The sequence below is a fragment of the Sus scrofa genome, chromosome 8 (genome assembly GCF_054392235.1).
Source record: "Sus scrofa isolate SSC_HxYL_T2T_F1_AM1 chromosome 8, Sscrofa_HxYL_maternal_Yorkshire_Landrace_v2.0, whole genome shotgun sequence".
Lineage (NCBI taxonomy): Eukaryota > Metazoa > Chordata > Mammalia > Artiodactyla > Suidae > Sus > Sus scrofa.
This window is the reverse complement of record NC_139390.1, coordinates 19,840,815-19,855,773: the sequence shown is the minus strand read 5'-3', so window position 1 is coordinate 19,855,773 and position 14,959 is coordinate 19,840,815. Positions and strand designations below refer to the sequence as shown.

General features: G+C 47.1%; 1 non-coding gene across 1 annotated transcript; it reads left to right on the top strand.

The window, feature by feature from the left end:
* Nucleotides 1-752: 752 nt before the first annotated feature.
* On the top strand, nt 753-859 carry LOC146400358 (U6 spliceosomal RNA). Its single transcript, XR_014813901.1, has one exon. It is a non-coding gene; the product is annotated as a U6 spliceosomal RNA (small nuclear RNA).
* The last annotated feature ends 14,100 nt before the right edge of the window (nt 860-14,959 follow it).

The following is a 14,959-nucleotide window of genomic DNA, read 5'->3' as shown; positions in this document are numbered from 1 at the left end:
TATGGAGAACAGACTTGTGGTTGCCAGGGGGAGGGAGTGGGATGGACTGGGAGTTTGGGGTTAGTAGCTGCAAACTATTGCATTTGGAGTCGATAAGCAATGAGATCCTGCTGTATTGCACAAGGAACCGTATCTAATCACTTGTGATGGAACATAATGGAGAATAATGTGAGAAAAAGAATGCATATAAATGCATCACTGTGCTGTACAGCAGAAATTGAGCACTGTAAATCAACTATAATAAAATCATTAAAAAGACAACAAAGTCTTTGTTGTTTCTGTTCCCCATACTACTGTTGGTCTATCGTTATCTTCATTTCTGCACTAACAAGAGAGGAGGGAGGAACTCTGGGCTGGTGGCTGAGCAGGATTTCTGAACTGAGGAGGGAGTTAAGCAAGAAGGGAGGAGTGTCAAGGAAGCACCAAATACTTTCACCTCCTCTGTCCACACACAGGGTATCCCTTAGGCAATTGTTCTTAAGTCGGGGCAGGTCATACTATTCTCTTGACTTTATAAGTGCATGAGTACCATCTGATGGTCTGGCAGTGGATGGCAAATTCATTCTACTCTTTTCAACATCTCAAGCCCTGTGTCCTGAAGACGTGAACAAGGGTACAGCATGAATTAGTTATTATGAAATTGGGGTATGAATTCAGAGCCATCTGGGTTCAAGTCCTAAATCTGCTCCTTAGAAGCTGTGTGAGCCGAAATGTCCTTGACTGAAGTGTTGGGATAAGAACTACACATACAAGTGCTCGCTTCAGCAGCACATATACTAAAACTGGAACGATACAGAGAAGATTGGCATGGCCCCTGTGCAAGGATGACATGCAAATTTGTAAAGCATCCCATATTTAAAAAAAAAAAAGAGCTACTACACCTATGAGTTATGGCATCACTGTGAAGATTAATTACATAAATTTAAATAATATATAAAGTACTTAGCATAGTTATTAATGCTTGCTAAGCATTCACTCAGTGCTGGAGAAGAACTATTTGGGCTCAATCAGGGACTAGTTATGGTATCAAATGCAAGTTTACCAGGTGGGAGAGTCTAGGTCCCGCTCCTGAAACAACAAATCTGAGAACGTCAGTGGTTCTGAAAACACAGCAGAAACAGTCCTTGCTCACACTGCGTGGCCATTATGGACTGGCTGAGGCTTGGCTTCTTCAGCCATCTCGGGACTGAGGGCAGCCTTTCTCTGGAACATTGCCAGTCTGTGTGGCACATGGAAAAGAGAAGCCCCAACACAGGCTGGAATAAAGGCGTCCCCTCTGTATACTTTTCATTGGCCAACGCAAGTCATATGGCCACTCCTGAGTTCAACAGTGCAAGGGTGGAAATCGCAGGGAAGAAAATTGTTATATTTTATCTTATAATCACATATTTTACCAGCTAGGCATCCTGAGTCCTGCACATAGCACGCATTCTTGAATAGGAATATTATCACTGTTCCCCCAAGAGCTCTTGGGGCTCCCTTTCTCCTCTGGTCTAAAGGGGTGTCAGACCTCCCAAAGTCCAGTTGTGCCTTGTTCAGCTCAACATCTGGAGAGACTCAGCTGTACCACATATTTGTTCCTAAATCACGGAATTGCTCACTGAATTGGCCACCGCACCACCTTTTCCAGACAAGAGAAGAGGAAAAACTTACTTGCAAAGAGAAAGAGAAGGTTCCTCTTGGGCAGGCTGAGGCCTCTTTTGGAGCTCGGCCACAATAAACAGAGAAGATTTATAACAACGAGGGTGCCCCAAACAGAGTAAAATGGAATTCCAGGGCATCGGGTGGGAGGAGCGGCCGCAGGGGCTGGTGCACCATCCGAAGTCTGCCGTCTGCCGTCTGCCAGGAGCATGATCTCAGACAAGCAGCTCCCTTTTCTGGCCCTCGGTCTCTTCATCTGCAAAAGGGGGCAGTAGTGGTGGGAATAGCGGGATAGGAGGAAGAGGAAATAATATATATATATGGCAGAAATATGATGGTGTATAAAATCTGAGTAAAACAATAATTTGGTAATAAATATGGAAGTGGTTGTTGAATCCCCAAAGCACTGGACAAATTCTAAGTTCTCTTTTTTTTTAAAGTTTAGCTGGTTTACACCGTTGTGTCAATTTCTGCTGTACAGCAAAGTGACCCAGTCATACATACATATATATACATATATATAAACATTCTTTTTCTCATATTATCTTCCACCATGTTCTATCGCAAGTGATTGGATATAATTACCTGTTGCTGTACAGCAGGACCTCATTACAAATTTCCAGCTCTTAAAGCTCTTCAAAGTGTTGCGAAGAAAGGAAATTTATATCATTTCAGTGTTCAATTTGCTGGCAACCGACTAATGCTATAATTCAGCATTAGTCATGGTTGGCTAACTTTTTTCTCTAGAAAATTAGCTGGACTGTGCAAACACCAAGACACTGCACAGCCTCTTGGGACAAAACAAGACACACCAAGTCTTGGGGCAAAAGACTGAGAGATCAAAGGCCAGGTGGGCTGCTTGCTTGTCGCGTGGGGGGCCATTTGGTATCATTTCCTTATTTCACTCGGGCAGTGTTGCTCAACTTCCACTCTCTCCATCATCAAAAAGTATTTTTAGGCCCTTTCATTACAGGAAACTTTTGGCATTGTTCTCAGGGTTGGTCGGATGGGGGAACATGAGTTTTGCAGCGTGAGTAGGCTTGTAAACAAGGACTAGTAAATTCACCTTTGCATATTAGGGGGGCGGGTATTTACTCTTATCTGAAGCTGCATTTTGTGTCTGAGTGTTGGAGGGCACTAGGGCAAATGTTCCACCCCTAGTTCCTTAGTGTGAACGTGACTTAGCTCTTCATCGTGCAGAAGGCCTCCTAGGAAGTTTTCTCTTGCCCACTAAGACTCAGGTAGGGATCCCTCCTCCTCCATGTTCCTGGTCCAGCACTGTCCTTGTCCCATTATTCGCACTGCAAATATTTAATCAGATAGCACTTTCTCTGTGCCAGGTACTGTTCTAAGTGCTTTAAATGTGTTCATTCACGAGACTGTCACAGCAACTCTAGAGGTGAGTGGCTTTTGGAATCCCCTTTTTCGGATGGAGAAGTTGAGACACAGAGTTGTTAAGCAGCTTCCCTCATGTTGCACAGCTTGGGCAGTTAAGAGGATTAAGTAAGGTAATATCTATCAAGGGCTTCACACAGTGCCTGGTGCCCCACAATGGTGCTTATGAGTAGTATGCAGAGTCTAGGACCGAGCCAGAACTTTGAGTGGCTGGACATACTTGCACTAGCTGGGGGCCAGAGGCTCACCTTCTCTACTCTAGTCTCAGCAGGTGAGAAAAAAATTCCTAGGAAGCCACTTTCTTAGCCTCTCTCTTGCAGTGGGATCTTGGCTAAATATTTCCCTTGAGAACCCGTGGCCCCATCTGTAGGATGTCTCTAGGGATTGGGCAGACCTTGCCCAGATTAAAATATTGCTGGTGTGTAACACATGGCAGAAAGTGCGGTTGTAGGGAGTCCCCATTGTGGCTCAGCTGGTGAAGAACCCGACCAGCATCCATGAGGACTCAGGTTTGATCCCTGGCCTCACTCAGTGGGTTAAAGATACAGCCTTGCTGTGAGCTGCAGCATAGGCTGCAGACGTGGCTCCAATCCCGTGTTGCTGTGGCTGTGGCATAGTCAGCAGCTGTAGCTCTGATTCGACTCCTAGCCTGGTAACTTCCATATGCCACAGGTACAGCCCTAAAAAAATAAAATAAAATAAAGTGTGGTTGTAGGGAATACAGCTAAAGAATTTACCAGCAACATCTGATTTTTAAGAAGGGCTCTGGGGTGGAGGTTTGGTTGTGCCCTGGGAGATTTTTCTCTCCTGAATTATGAACTCCATCTGATAAAAAGGGGTTCATTTCTGGGATTCTTGAATCCGTAGGACCTCATAACCAGAGACAGTGGTAGCATCAGAGGCAGGGCTTATGCTTAAGGGCACAGAGACTGCAGTTAGTGTGGGAAAGTCTTTAAGTGTTAACTGCAGTAGCGTATGAGGGACCAGGAAACATAAATTTTGTCTCTCTGGGGCCTGGGACAGAGCTGATGCTGGGGGAGGTTGGTGAGGAGGGCAGACTTGGCAGGAAAGCGGGGAGGGAAGTCGCTGAGGGAGGGCTAGCCACCAGAGTGGCAGAGGGTGGATTCCCCAGTCCCCCATCTCTTGAGGGTGACACTGGTTGCCCGTTACCCATGATAATAGGTGATTTTTAGTCCCCCTAGCCTGGCTACCCTCATCTCACTTCACCAAAGTCGTGACCGATTAATAGCCGCCCCCACTTGATGGGGGGCTGGTGGGCGGCCTGGAGAAACTAACTCTACAGCCTTCTCACATTTTTACTGAAGTGGGGAGTATTTTCCCCCCCATTTTTAGGGCCGCACCTGTGGCATACAGAAGTTCCAGGTCAGGGGTTGAATGGGAGCTGCAGGTGCCGGCCTACACCCCAGCTCACGGCGGCGACGCAGGAGCGGGGCCAGGGATCGAACCCGCCTCCTTACGGATACTAGTTGGAATCCTTTCTGCTGCAACACAAGGGGAACTCCAAGGTGGGGAATATTTGAACCTCCGATTCCATCCTCTCCGCCCTCCGCAGATTCCCGTGATGCGAACTTTTCCATGTTTCCTTCCAACTGTGGAAAAAACTGCTTCTCACGTCCTTAAACCAGGCTCTGCCAATAAGAGCCCTTCCGGAAGCACTGCCTTGCCGGGGGTCTGGGAGGGGAGTGTGTCCCCCACCGCCCACTTTCCACGGGGGCGGGAACTGTCGCTCCACTCGCTCCACGCTTCCTTCCGGCCCCGCAGAGACAGGAGCCGCTTTCTCTGCTGGTGGGATGGGGGAAGGGTCTTCGCACCGCCCTCCCTCCGAGCAGCCTGGTCCCTGGAAGCAGGCTTCCTCCGCTTCTCTGTGGAAGCAGACCTGGGGGGCAGGAGATGGTTCGTCCCAAGGGCCCCGGTCCGGGGAAGATGTTCAGAAGCCCAGCCATCATGTCTTAGGTAGAAGCCTCCATGTCCTCCAGCCTCACTGCCAGAAACCGTGCAGCTGTTTTACCAGTTCTGATCGAGTCCTCTCTTATTTGGATCAGAGCCGGAGACGGAGCAACTTGTGGTTAATCTTTACTATTATTGGCCACAATAGACTATGCCTCAGTTTCCACGTTGGGGGGCATTCGTCTTCTCTTTGGAGGCCAGTGCGAGCGTGTGCATGTATGTGCGCAAGCGCGCGCATGCGCACGCACTCGCCCTTGATGCTCATCTCCCCTCCCCCCCCCAGTTTTTCATAGCAGTCGTTAAGGAATATACAATTCTGTTGAATTCCCTTGTCCTGCCCATAATAAAACACTAAGTGATTTACTCAGCAAACTTAGCTTTTGGGTCCTTGCATTGAGCCTGGTTCTGTTCGAGGAGCCAGGGTTATGAGGATGAAAGGACACATTCCTCTCTCTGGAGCACCTATTGCGGGGAGACAAACATGCAAATAAGCAAATATGAAACTGAAATGGGGAGTTCCCTGATGGCCTAGCAGGTTTAAAGATCCAGTGTTGACACTGCTGTGGCTTGGGTTTAATACCTGGGAACTTCCCCTTGCAAAACAAACTTGAAACGAGTGTTTCGGTGGAGCCATATGGTGTGCAGCAGAAGCGTAAAGAGTGTCCACAGGGACTGGGGAGGTGGGAGGCCCTCACGGAAAAAAGAAGGCTAGAACTGAAAAATGAAGAATACGGAGTTAATCAAGTGTTTACGAGATAAGAGAGAGAGTGAGAGATAGGCTATAGTAGCACCCCACTGCTGGAGGGCGGGGCCGGAAGCTGGAGGGAAAGCATGGGGTTCATTGGCCACGCCATATTTGTGCAATTTGCCAAGGTTTTATGGACTTTATCATGTGGGTTAGTATTTCTCCAAATAGGTGACAAGCATCACCTGGTTGACACTTGATAAAATTTTGAATGTCCCCAGATTCCCTCCAGAACTGCAAGGAGGGGCTGGCATTTAACAAGCACCCTGAGGACTCTTGGACTCTGGCACATTTTGAAAACTGCCAAGCTATGGAGTTTGGGAAAAGGAGCGGTGGAGAGAGAATTCCCTATTTCATGAAGCTAGTCTGGTGCTGTGGGTGGCGGCAGCGTGGCAAAATTGGAGGCCTGGGGATGGGTGAGGATGCTATTTTTCCATGTGATGAGAATCTGATGCGGGGGATGAGTGGAAGGGATGGGAGTTGAGGGGAAGAGTTTGAAAGTACTAATGTCAGATTCACATACCTTATACTCAAAAGAACAAAGGAATCTTCTTAATTTTGCACATCTACTATGGACTGGGTCACATCCGCCTCCCAAATGCACACACCGAAGCCCTAACCCCAGTGTGATGGTAGTATTTGGTTCTCAAACTTTAGCGGGCATCATAACCATCTGGATGGCGTGTTAAAATCAAATTGCTGAGCCTCACTCAAGCTGAGTTTCGGATTTAGTAAGTTCAGGGAGGGGCCTGAAATTTGCATTTCTAACAAAGTTTCCAGGAGGTGTTGAGGCTGCAGGTCCTGGGCCCTACATTGAGCACCACTGTCTTCTAATACAGTATCAGCCTGTCAAAGCTCCTGTTAGCCCTCACCTGAAATACCACAACAGTCTCTTCATTTGGATCCATGTTTTTATTCTCATTCTATTTAATGGATTTTATGTTTTCTGACTTCCTGCTAATTTTATAAGCATCCTTTTTATATTAAGGAAAACTCCATCCTTGGAAGTTTAACTGTCTGGTTTTAGAACCTAGAAACCTCAAGTTCCCAGCTTCCTTTGCAACTAGGGTATAACCTAGTGATGGGGAGTTGCCACTTAGCAAGCTCAGGAGACTCTGCCTCATCGGTGAGCAGCTTGAAAAACGAAAGTCTGTGCAGAATGTTTTCTTTTTTTTTGGAAACAGCAAAGGTGACAGCTCTGGGGGTGGCAAGGATGCCAATGCTGAGTTCCACACACAGGAGTATCACCAAGGGGACAAGAGCAGTTTTAGGTGTTGTTCCTGGACCCTTGACCCTGAGTCTTGTTTTCCAGGTCTTCCCCCCTGCCCTCCCCCGCCCCCCCCACAAAAAAGCAAAAACACAAAACAAACAAAAACAAACAAAACAAAACCCCAAAACTATGAGTTGCCCAATATTCTTTTGAAATAAATAAATGAATAAAGTTAAAAGAACTTTCTTTCTGCTGACCCAGCCAGAGTCACCTTTGTTATTTGCAACTAAGAGCTCTCAGTGATACACCCTTTAGGAATCCATTCTGTGCCCTGTAGGGATCATACTCTGATCTGATTCCATCACTTTCGAGGACAGACCACCTTCTCACCTTAGCTCATAGAGCCCTCCGGAACCAGGCATCCTCCTGAGCTCCCACCCCATCCCATATCCCTGTCCTTCCCGCCCACGTTGCCAGAGCCTCACCTGCCATCATTTGTTGACTCAAACATGGTGAGCGGGCATCCACTATTGGGCCTTTTGCATATGCTGCTGCTTCTGCCTGGTGATGCTCCCTTTGGATCCTCACATGATTTGACTTTGTGTTACTCAGAACTCAAGTTGCTTGAAACCAATGACATTTTAGCAGAGAACTCTTTCCTAACTGTCTCTAACATGGCCAACATGATTTGATATTTGGTTATTTGTTATTTTGTTTCTCTGTTCCCCCAAGGCCACAGAAGAAGACAAGGTCTGTGAGAGCAGGAGTTGTGTTTGCAAATATTTTCTCCTAGTCTGTTGCTTGTTCTTTTTCTTTCTTTCTTTAATTTGCTGTTGTTGTTTGTTTGTTTTTGTTTTTTTTTTTTTTGGCCATGCCCATAGCATGCGGAAATTCCTGGGCCAGGGATCAAACCCGTGTCATAGCAGTGACACAAGGGAACTCCTGTTTTTCCTTTTCTTACTGGTGTCTTGTGAAGCACAAAGTTTTAAGTTCGATGAGGTCTAATTTATCAGTTTGTTCTTTTGTGGATTATACTTGTGGTGTCATATCAATGAAATCTTTGCCAAACTCAAGGTCTTGAAGGTTTTTTCCTATGTTATCTTCTAAATGTGTTACCATTTTAGCTCTTACATTTAAATCTACAATCCAGTTCGAGTTAAAATTTTTGTGTAACATGGGGGTAAGAGTCTTTTTGCCTGTCCCAGCATGACTTGTTACAAAGCTATCCTTTCACTAGTGAATTGTGTTGCTGCCTTTGTTGAAAATGAATGGACCATAAATGTAATTATACATATCAGAATTTATTTCTGGACCCTCGATTCTCTGCCATTGATCTATACATCTGTTTAATGATTTGCTCTTGCATCCTATGTCTCTTTAATCTTTCTAGAATTTATTTTGATTCATGGTATGGATTTAAGGCTGAAACAGTGTTTTTCCTCCTCCTCAAGATGTCTAATGAATATCCTGCCATTGTTTATTGAAGAGTCCTTTCCTTCTCCATTGATTTGTTATGTTTATTAAATGATTAAAAGACATTTTTATAGAAACATCCTGCATGTTACTGTGACTCATCTCATTTTTCCCCATCCAGCATCTGAGAAGCCCCTCATCCTGCATTCTGTTTAACCAAAGGACAATTGTCCCTGCCTCAAAAGAGCTTATGAGGGCAAATAGGAAGAGGACGTTGACATGTTAGAATAATAAACGCAGAACAGATATTTGCATTGGACCTCAGAAAGGGTGAGTGCATTTGTGGAACAGTAACTGAAGTGACGGGATTCTCAGGGGAGTTTCGTATTTACTCTGGGTGGGGCTGTGGACACCTAAAGGCACTTAATCCCTGCTCAGATCATACCTTCATTCCTACCTATTTGTCTGACACTATTTTTTTTTTTTTTTTTTTTTTTTTTTAGTGTTACCATTTACAGGTGACAAACACTGTTTTACTTCCAACCCATGGGGAGAAAAACTTCCATTGTAAACAATGACCTGGAGCAGTACTCAGCTTGCAAGGCTATGGTACTTATCACCCGGGGCATCAGCAGGACCCTGCCGGACACGTTTCTGTGCACAGCAACATGACAGCTAAAGCAACATAGTTACAGGGAGTTCCCATTGTGGCTCATCAGTAACGAACCTGACTAGTATCCATGAGGACATGGGTTCAATCCCTGCCCTTCCTCCATGGGTTAAGGATCCAGTGTTGCTGTGAGCTGTGGTGTAGGTGGAAGAAGAGGCTCAGCTCTGGCGTTGCTGGGGCTGTGGCGCAGGCTGGCAGCTGCAGCTCCAATTCGACCCCTAGCCTGGGAACTTCCTTATGCTGCAGGTGGGGCCTTAAGAAGAAAAGAAAAAACCCAACATAGTTAGAGATGAAAAGGGTGTCCTGCACTATTTTAAATCTTCTGGTGGTGGTTGTGAGGTTTTTAAATGCTAAAGGACTCTGAAATTCTGCAGAAAGACTCCACCCACTGCAACAGAGTCTAAAAGTTCAACATTTTTCTCAATGAAGGCACCCAAGACATATTTGTAAACCCTCCAGAAGACCTAAGGCAGAGAGCTCGTGGGCAGTTGATCCAGGGAAGGATCAATGGGTGTCGACAAGCTGGGAAGCACCGTTGAAAACAAGAAGATGAAATGAAACTCAGAAAAATGTAAACTACTGCATTTTATGTAAAAAAAAAAAAAAAAAAAAAAATCCATTCCAGGGCGAGGGAGGCTTAGTAAAAAAGAATGAAATTGTAGCTGCCTGAAAACTCCCTGGTCGTATCGAATTAGGCCTGTTCCGTTTGCAAGGAGCAGTGACATCCATGAGAACAAGGACACTGTGGAAGGGTTAAGGAATAGGAAAGGCACACAGGGAACCACTTGCACCTGCTCTGTAGCCAGGCTGGTCTTCCATACGACACAGCATCTTACTTGGCGCTGGGTCAAAGGCCCCACCGCTAGCACCACTGCCACCAACAACAGCGTGAAACCAAACATATTGAAAACTACCCCAGACGTGTCCCCATTTCCTACGTCATCAGGAGGATCTTGGTAGCTCAGCCTAAGAATTGACTTACTCTGTTTATTTTTGCATTTCCTTTCCTGGGATTTTGAGGACCATGTCTACTTTAGACAGTAGGGGTGTTAGAAAGAAATGAGACTGTTCTTTCCTCTTGCCCTCTTGCCCTTTATAAAGAAATCAGAGCCAAGAAAGCATTGGCAATTTTGTTAAAATTTTGAGCTGAATCTTGCAACTTGTTTGTACCTATTATGGAAGTGAACTTATTAAAAATTCAAGCTATGTGAGAACTTAATAGATACTTTGCCTGCTAAAAATGTTGTTCATTTTATACCCACTGAAATGTAATGCCCAATAAAGCCTTCATCTTATCATTAGGTATTTTTCTGTAACAGCGGTTTTTGAATCTTTTTAGTGGTGAACTTAAAAAAAAAGAAATCTTAAAGACTGTCTATTATTGTGTAACAAACCACCTTAAACCTAGTGGCTCTCAAAATTACAATTATTTATTCTTTCATGATTCTGCCATTTCTAGAGGGTTTGCAAGGAAAACTTCATCTCTTGCTCCGCATGATGTCAGATGCAGGGGCTGAGGGAGCCACTTTCAAGGTGGCTTCACTCATGGGGCAGGGGGCACAAGTCACCCAGGGTCGTTTGTCGAAGAGCTTTGGCTTTTGTGGGAAGCCACCGGAGGGGTTTTTTTCCTTTTCTTTTTCCTTTTTTTTTTTTTTTTTTTTTTTTGTCTTTTTAGGGCCGAACCCGTGGCATATGGAAGTTCCCAAGCCAGGGGTCGAATCGGAGCTACAGCTGCCGGCCTACACCACAGCCACAGCAACGTCAGATTGGAGCTGCATCTGTGACCGTGTAGCTCAGGGCAATGCCGGATCCTTAACCCACTGAGTGAGGCCAGGGATCGAACCCACTACATCACGGTTCCTAGTTGGATTCGTTTCCGCTGCTCCAAGACCGGAACGCCCACCGGATGGTTTTGGGCACAAGGGTGACATGATAGAACTTAGTGTTTATAGGATGGAGTGTAAACTAAAAAAGGAATGGGCTGAAGTTCCCTCAGTGGGATCTGCGGCATCTCTGCAGCTCTGGAACAAAGGTTCTATCCCCGACCGGGCACCGTGGGTTAAGGATCCACAACTTTGGTGGCATCAGTTGCAACTGTGGCTCACACCTGATCCCTGGCCAGGGAATTCCGTATGTCAGGTGGCAGCCAAAAAAAAGGAAAAAAAGAAAGAGAGAGAGAGATGGATCGTCAAAGGTGGGGGCAGGGGGGCCAGGTAAGAAACGATGACTGCGACCCAGCTGAGAGATAATAGTGGCTTGGACAAACGAGGCAGCAGGGGGAGACGTTGTGGCTGGATTTGGATTAACAGTCATCTATTCCTGAGCTACATGAAATTAATTGGGGTGCAAGTGCAAGGTCGTCATCAACTAGACAGATATTTCTTGATCATCTCTTCCTCATCTTGTGCCTTCACAGTGCAGGCAACCCGCTAGCCACTCAGGCACTATCTGTAGTTTTGACCTGAACGATGAACTTCGCTCAGCGGGTAAAGTCGCTGGGCCTCTCCTCTGATACAGATGTGACCCTGATGAACAGTGTGCAGCTGAGACCCTTTCAGGGCAGAGCCCATCATCCCCAGCCGGGAGCCTCCCACCCCCGGTGAGAGTATCTCCCCTACAAGGGGCAGAAACCCAGTGATCTTCCCCCACATCGCTGCCCCGTGAGGGCTCAGCAGACGAGGGTTGAACTGAATTGCATCCCAGCAGCCCCCGTGCAGGTTGGCGTGATGCAGAGTGAGATGCCTAAGAATAGATCCAATTCTTGGAGGCCTCTGAGGGCTGGCATCGTCTCCTGGGCTCCGTTTGGCTTTTCTCTTTTCTCTCTTTCCCCCTTCGGGGAGCCCCAGTGTTCTGCAGCTGTTACATCAGCCGGCTCCCCCCGGCTGCCGGATGAGCAGAACAAAAGCGGCAACTGGGTGACTCTTCACATCTGTACTTCTCATAAGCAAACAGAACAGATGCCCTTAGCAACGGGGGCTCTCTGGCTCGGGGCAGGGGAAATGTACCCTGAAGGGGGAAGTTTCCCTTCTAAGAGCTGACAGAGCCACTTAGTAATGGCAAGAAACATCATGAAACAGAACATTAAACTTTCATGAACTACAAAACCTCGGAGGTTTAAGCTGCGAGTCAACAGCGAGGCTCTAATCTATATAAACAGTTGGCATGCAAATGCCGGCGTAGCTTTGGGCCTTATTTGGTTCCTGTTTTTCACTGCCTCCCTCAGGAGAGATGGCTGTGAAGGCAGAAAGAGATGCTGTGGTTTTCTTCTGAACTCAGGGGTAGGGGAGCACTTCCTAGGAATTCCTTGGCACGGGCTGGTTCCCAGTCTGGCTTTCTTGGGTTCTAAACTTCTTGCCTCAGCTTGGGGGGGAGGGCAGTCAGTCACATGGGGGGGTGGAGGGGAGAGGGAAGAGGATGGTTCCACCTGCTCCCTTCTCTCCCCAGAAGACTGTCAGCCCAGAGCCCAGCTCAGAGTGAGACAGAGAAGGGCTGGCATGGGAACACCCACTCGCTAATAGCAGTGGCAAGTAAAATGCATTAGTAACTGTGGGCCCGACAGGCCTTGTTCTTTTATTTAATTCTCACAGCAATGCTGTAAGGTAGGTAGGATTATAGGGTATTCATTCATTCATTCATTCATTCATTCATTCATTCATTTTGCTTTTTAGGGCCACCCCTGGGGCATATGGAAGTTCCCAGGCAAGGAGGCAAATCGGAGTTAAAGCTGCAAGCCTACGCCACAGCCACAGCAATGCGAGATCCGAGCCTCATCTTTGACCTACACCACAACTCATAGCAACTCCAGATCCCTGACCCACTGAGTGAGTCCGGGAATCGAACCTGTATCCTCATGGATACTAATCAGGCTCGTTACTGCTGAGCCGTAATGAGAATTTCTTGTTTTATAGGCAAGGAGACTGAGGCTCAAGGTGGAAGTCAGTTGCCCTGGGTCACAGAGGCAGTCAGCGTGGAGCCAGGCTTTGTTCTGGGCAATCTTATTCCTAACTGCAGATTCTTCTAGGTCAAGCTACAACTTGCCTGACTCATTTTTTGAAAGAGAAAGAGGTGATGAACTGCTCGGCGATGATAAGGAAAAAGAAACCAGGAATTTTCCTTCTTATATTATAATCCTATTCTGCCATCCTCAAATATTGCCAACATGTGTGTGTGGTGGTGGGGAGGGCAGTTGTGCCTTAAGTTCTGTTGGACATGCATGTCTCTGCATGTCTCTATTTCTGGCTCCACGGTTGGCCCTTGACCCAGACCTTGTTAATCAAAACACCGTGACTAGTACATGACCAAGTCAGACCAATCAGAGGCAAGGAGATTAGATGGAGGGCTTTTGTTTGAACTGTAGGGAAGTAGTTTACTCTTTTCTAACTGTGAGCCAGGGAGGAGGCATCTCCTGCCACGACTGGCAGCTGTTTTGTGACCATGAGTAGAGATCAGCCTGAGAAGGGAGTTAACACATCAAGGACGGCTAAGTCGACAGAGTGACACCAGAACCTGACCTCACCCTTTGAGCATCTGACCCAAGCCATGCACTCTTCAGTTATGTGTGCTCAAAAAAACCTCATTTTTGCCGATGTCAGTTTGGGGCAGGTTTCTAGCTACTTGTAACCAAAAGAATCCTAATGGATACATGAAGCCTTCTGTGAACGTGTGGTTGGTGCCACAGTCTGGGCTGCGACCAGGCAATTAAAACAGCCCCTTGACCTTGGCTCAGAGGCTTGGGGAAAGCTGCAGGGCCTGGGGCGGGAATGTGGATCAGGGCCATGGGGACGGTATCAGCAAATCCTAGTGTGGCCTTTACCAAGTATCAAGTACTGTTTTAAGTGCTTTTATCCATATTAGCCAGTTGAAGTTACCATGATGGCCACTTTTTAAAAAAATGGGAACCAAAGGTACAGAGAGGTTGGAGAATGTATCCAAGGTCACACAGCTCTTAAGTCAGGAGGGTAGGGGAGCTCTGGTGCCTTTCCCCAGCTCTAGCAGGGAGCCTGCCCCCCCCCCCCATAGATGCAGAGGCTTGAATGATCAGGGTGGGGTGGGGGGTAAGCACTGTGCTTCCCCATGCCAGCTTCCCCCGTGAATCCCAGCTCCCCTTAGCCCCAGTCACCAAGGAACAGCTGGTGTTGAGTCCAGCTGTGAGCCAGGCATACATAACGTGCATTTATTTATCAAAACAATCTTATAACAGAGGAATGATTATTCCTCCCATTTTCTAGGTGAGGAAATTGAGATTCTTTGGGGGAACACAGCTAGTATGTGTTAGAGCTGGAAACTGGGAATTGGGGCTCTACTCCTTGTGGACACACCCCTCGGGCAGCAACCATCTCCCTAACGCCCTGCTGCTGTGATGTGTTCCCTTCTCTTGGAATCTCAGGTACCGGCAGTTGCCTAATACGTCCCTGAGCTGGACCAGCCTGATGGATGTCCTGGCTTGTGGACTATTACTCTACTGTCCTGCAGGCCTACCTCCCTGTCCCATTCTGGGTTCAGGGTAATCTCAGGTGGTCCAGCTTTTTGCCTGGCTCTTCAAGGAACTACTAAGCCTCACACTTTGACTCAACTCCTGCTATCAGTAGAGGCTGTGCTGTGCACTTGAGTTCTGACTCACGGGTTGTTGAGACTGGCCCTCAGGCCCCATCTCATCTTGTCCTTTGGGGCAGGATTGGGGCATAGAGGAAGAGGAGGAAGCAGGACGGCTTACAGGCTGTGCTCCGAGTGTCTGCGAAATGGCTTGAGGTGTTTCAGATGGGTCACTAATACGAGGTGGCATCTGCCCCTGGTCCTGGAACTCACTCTGAACGTGATGGTTTGTCCCTCTGGTAAGACTCAGGATTCCAGAGTGGTGATCTTTCCTTGGCTGCGCCTGGTGGGGATTAGCACGCCCAGCTAGCTCTTGATTATCTGT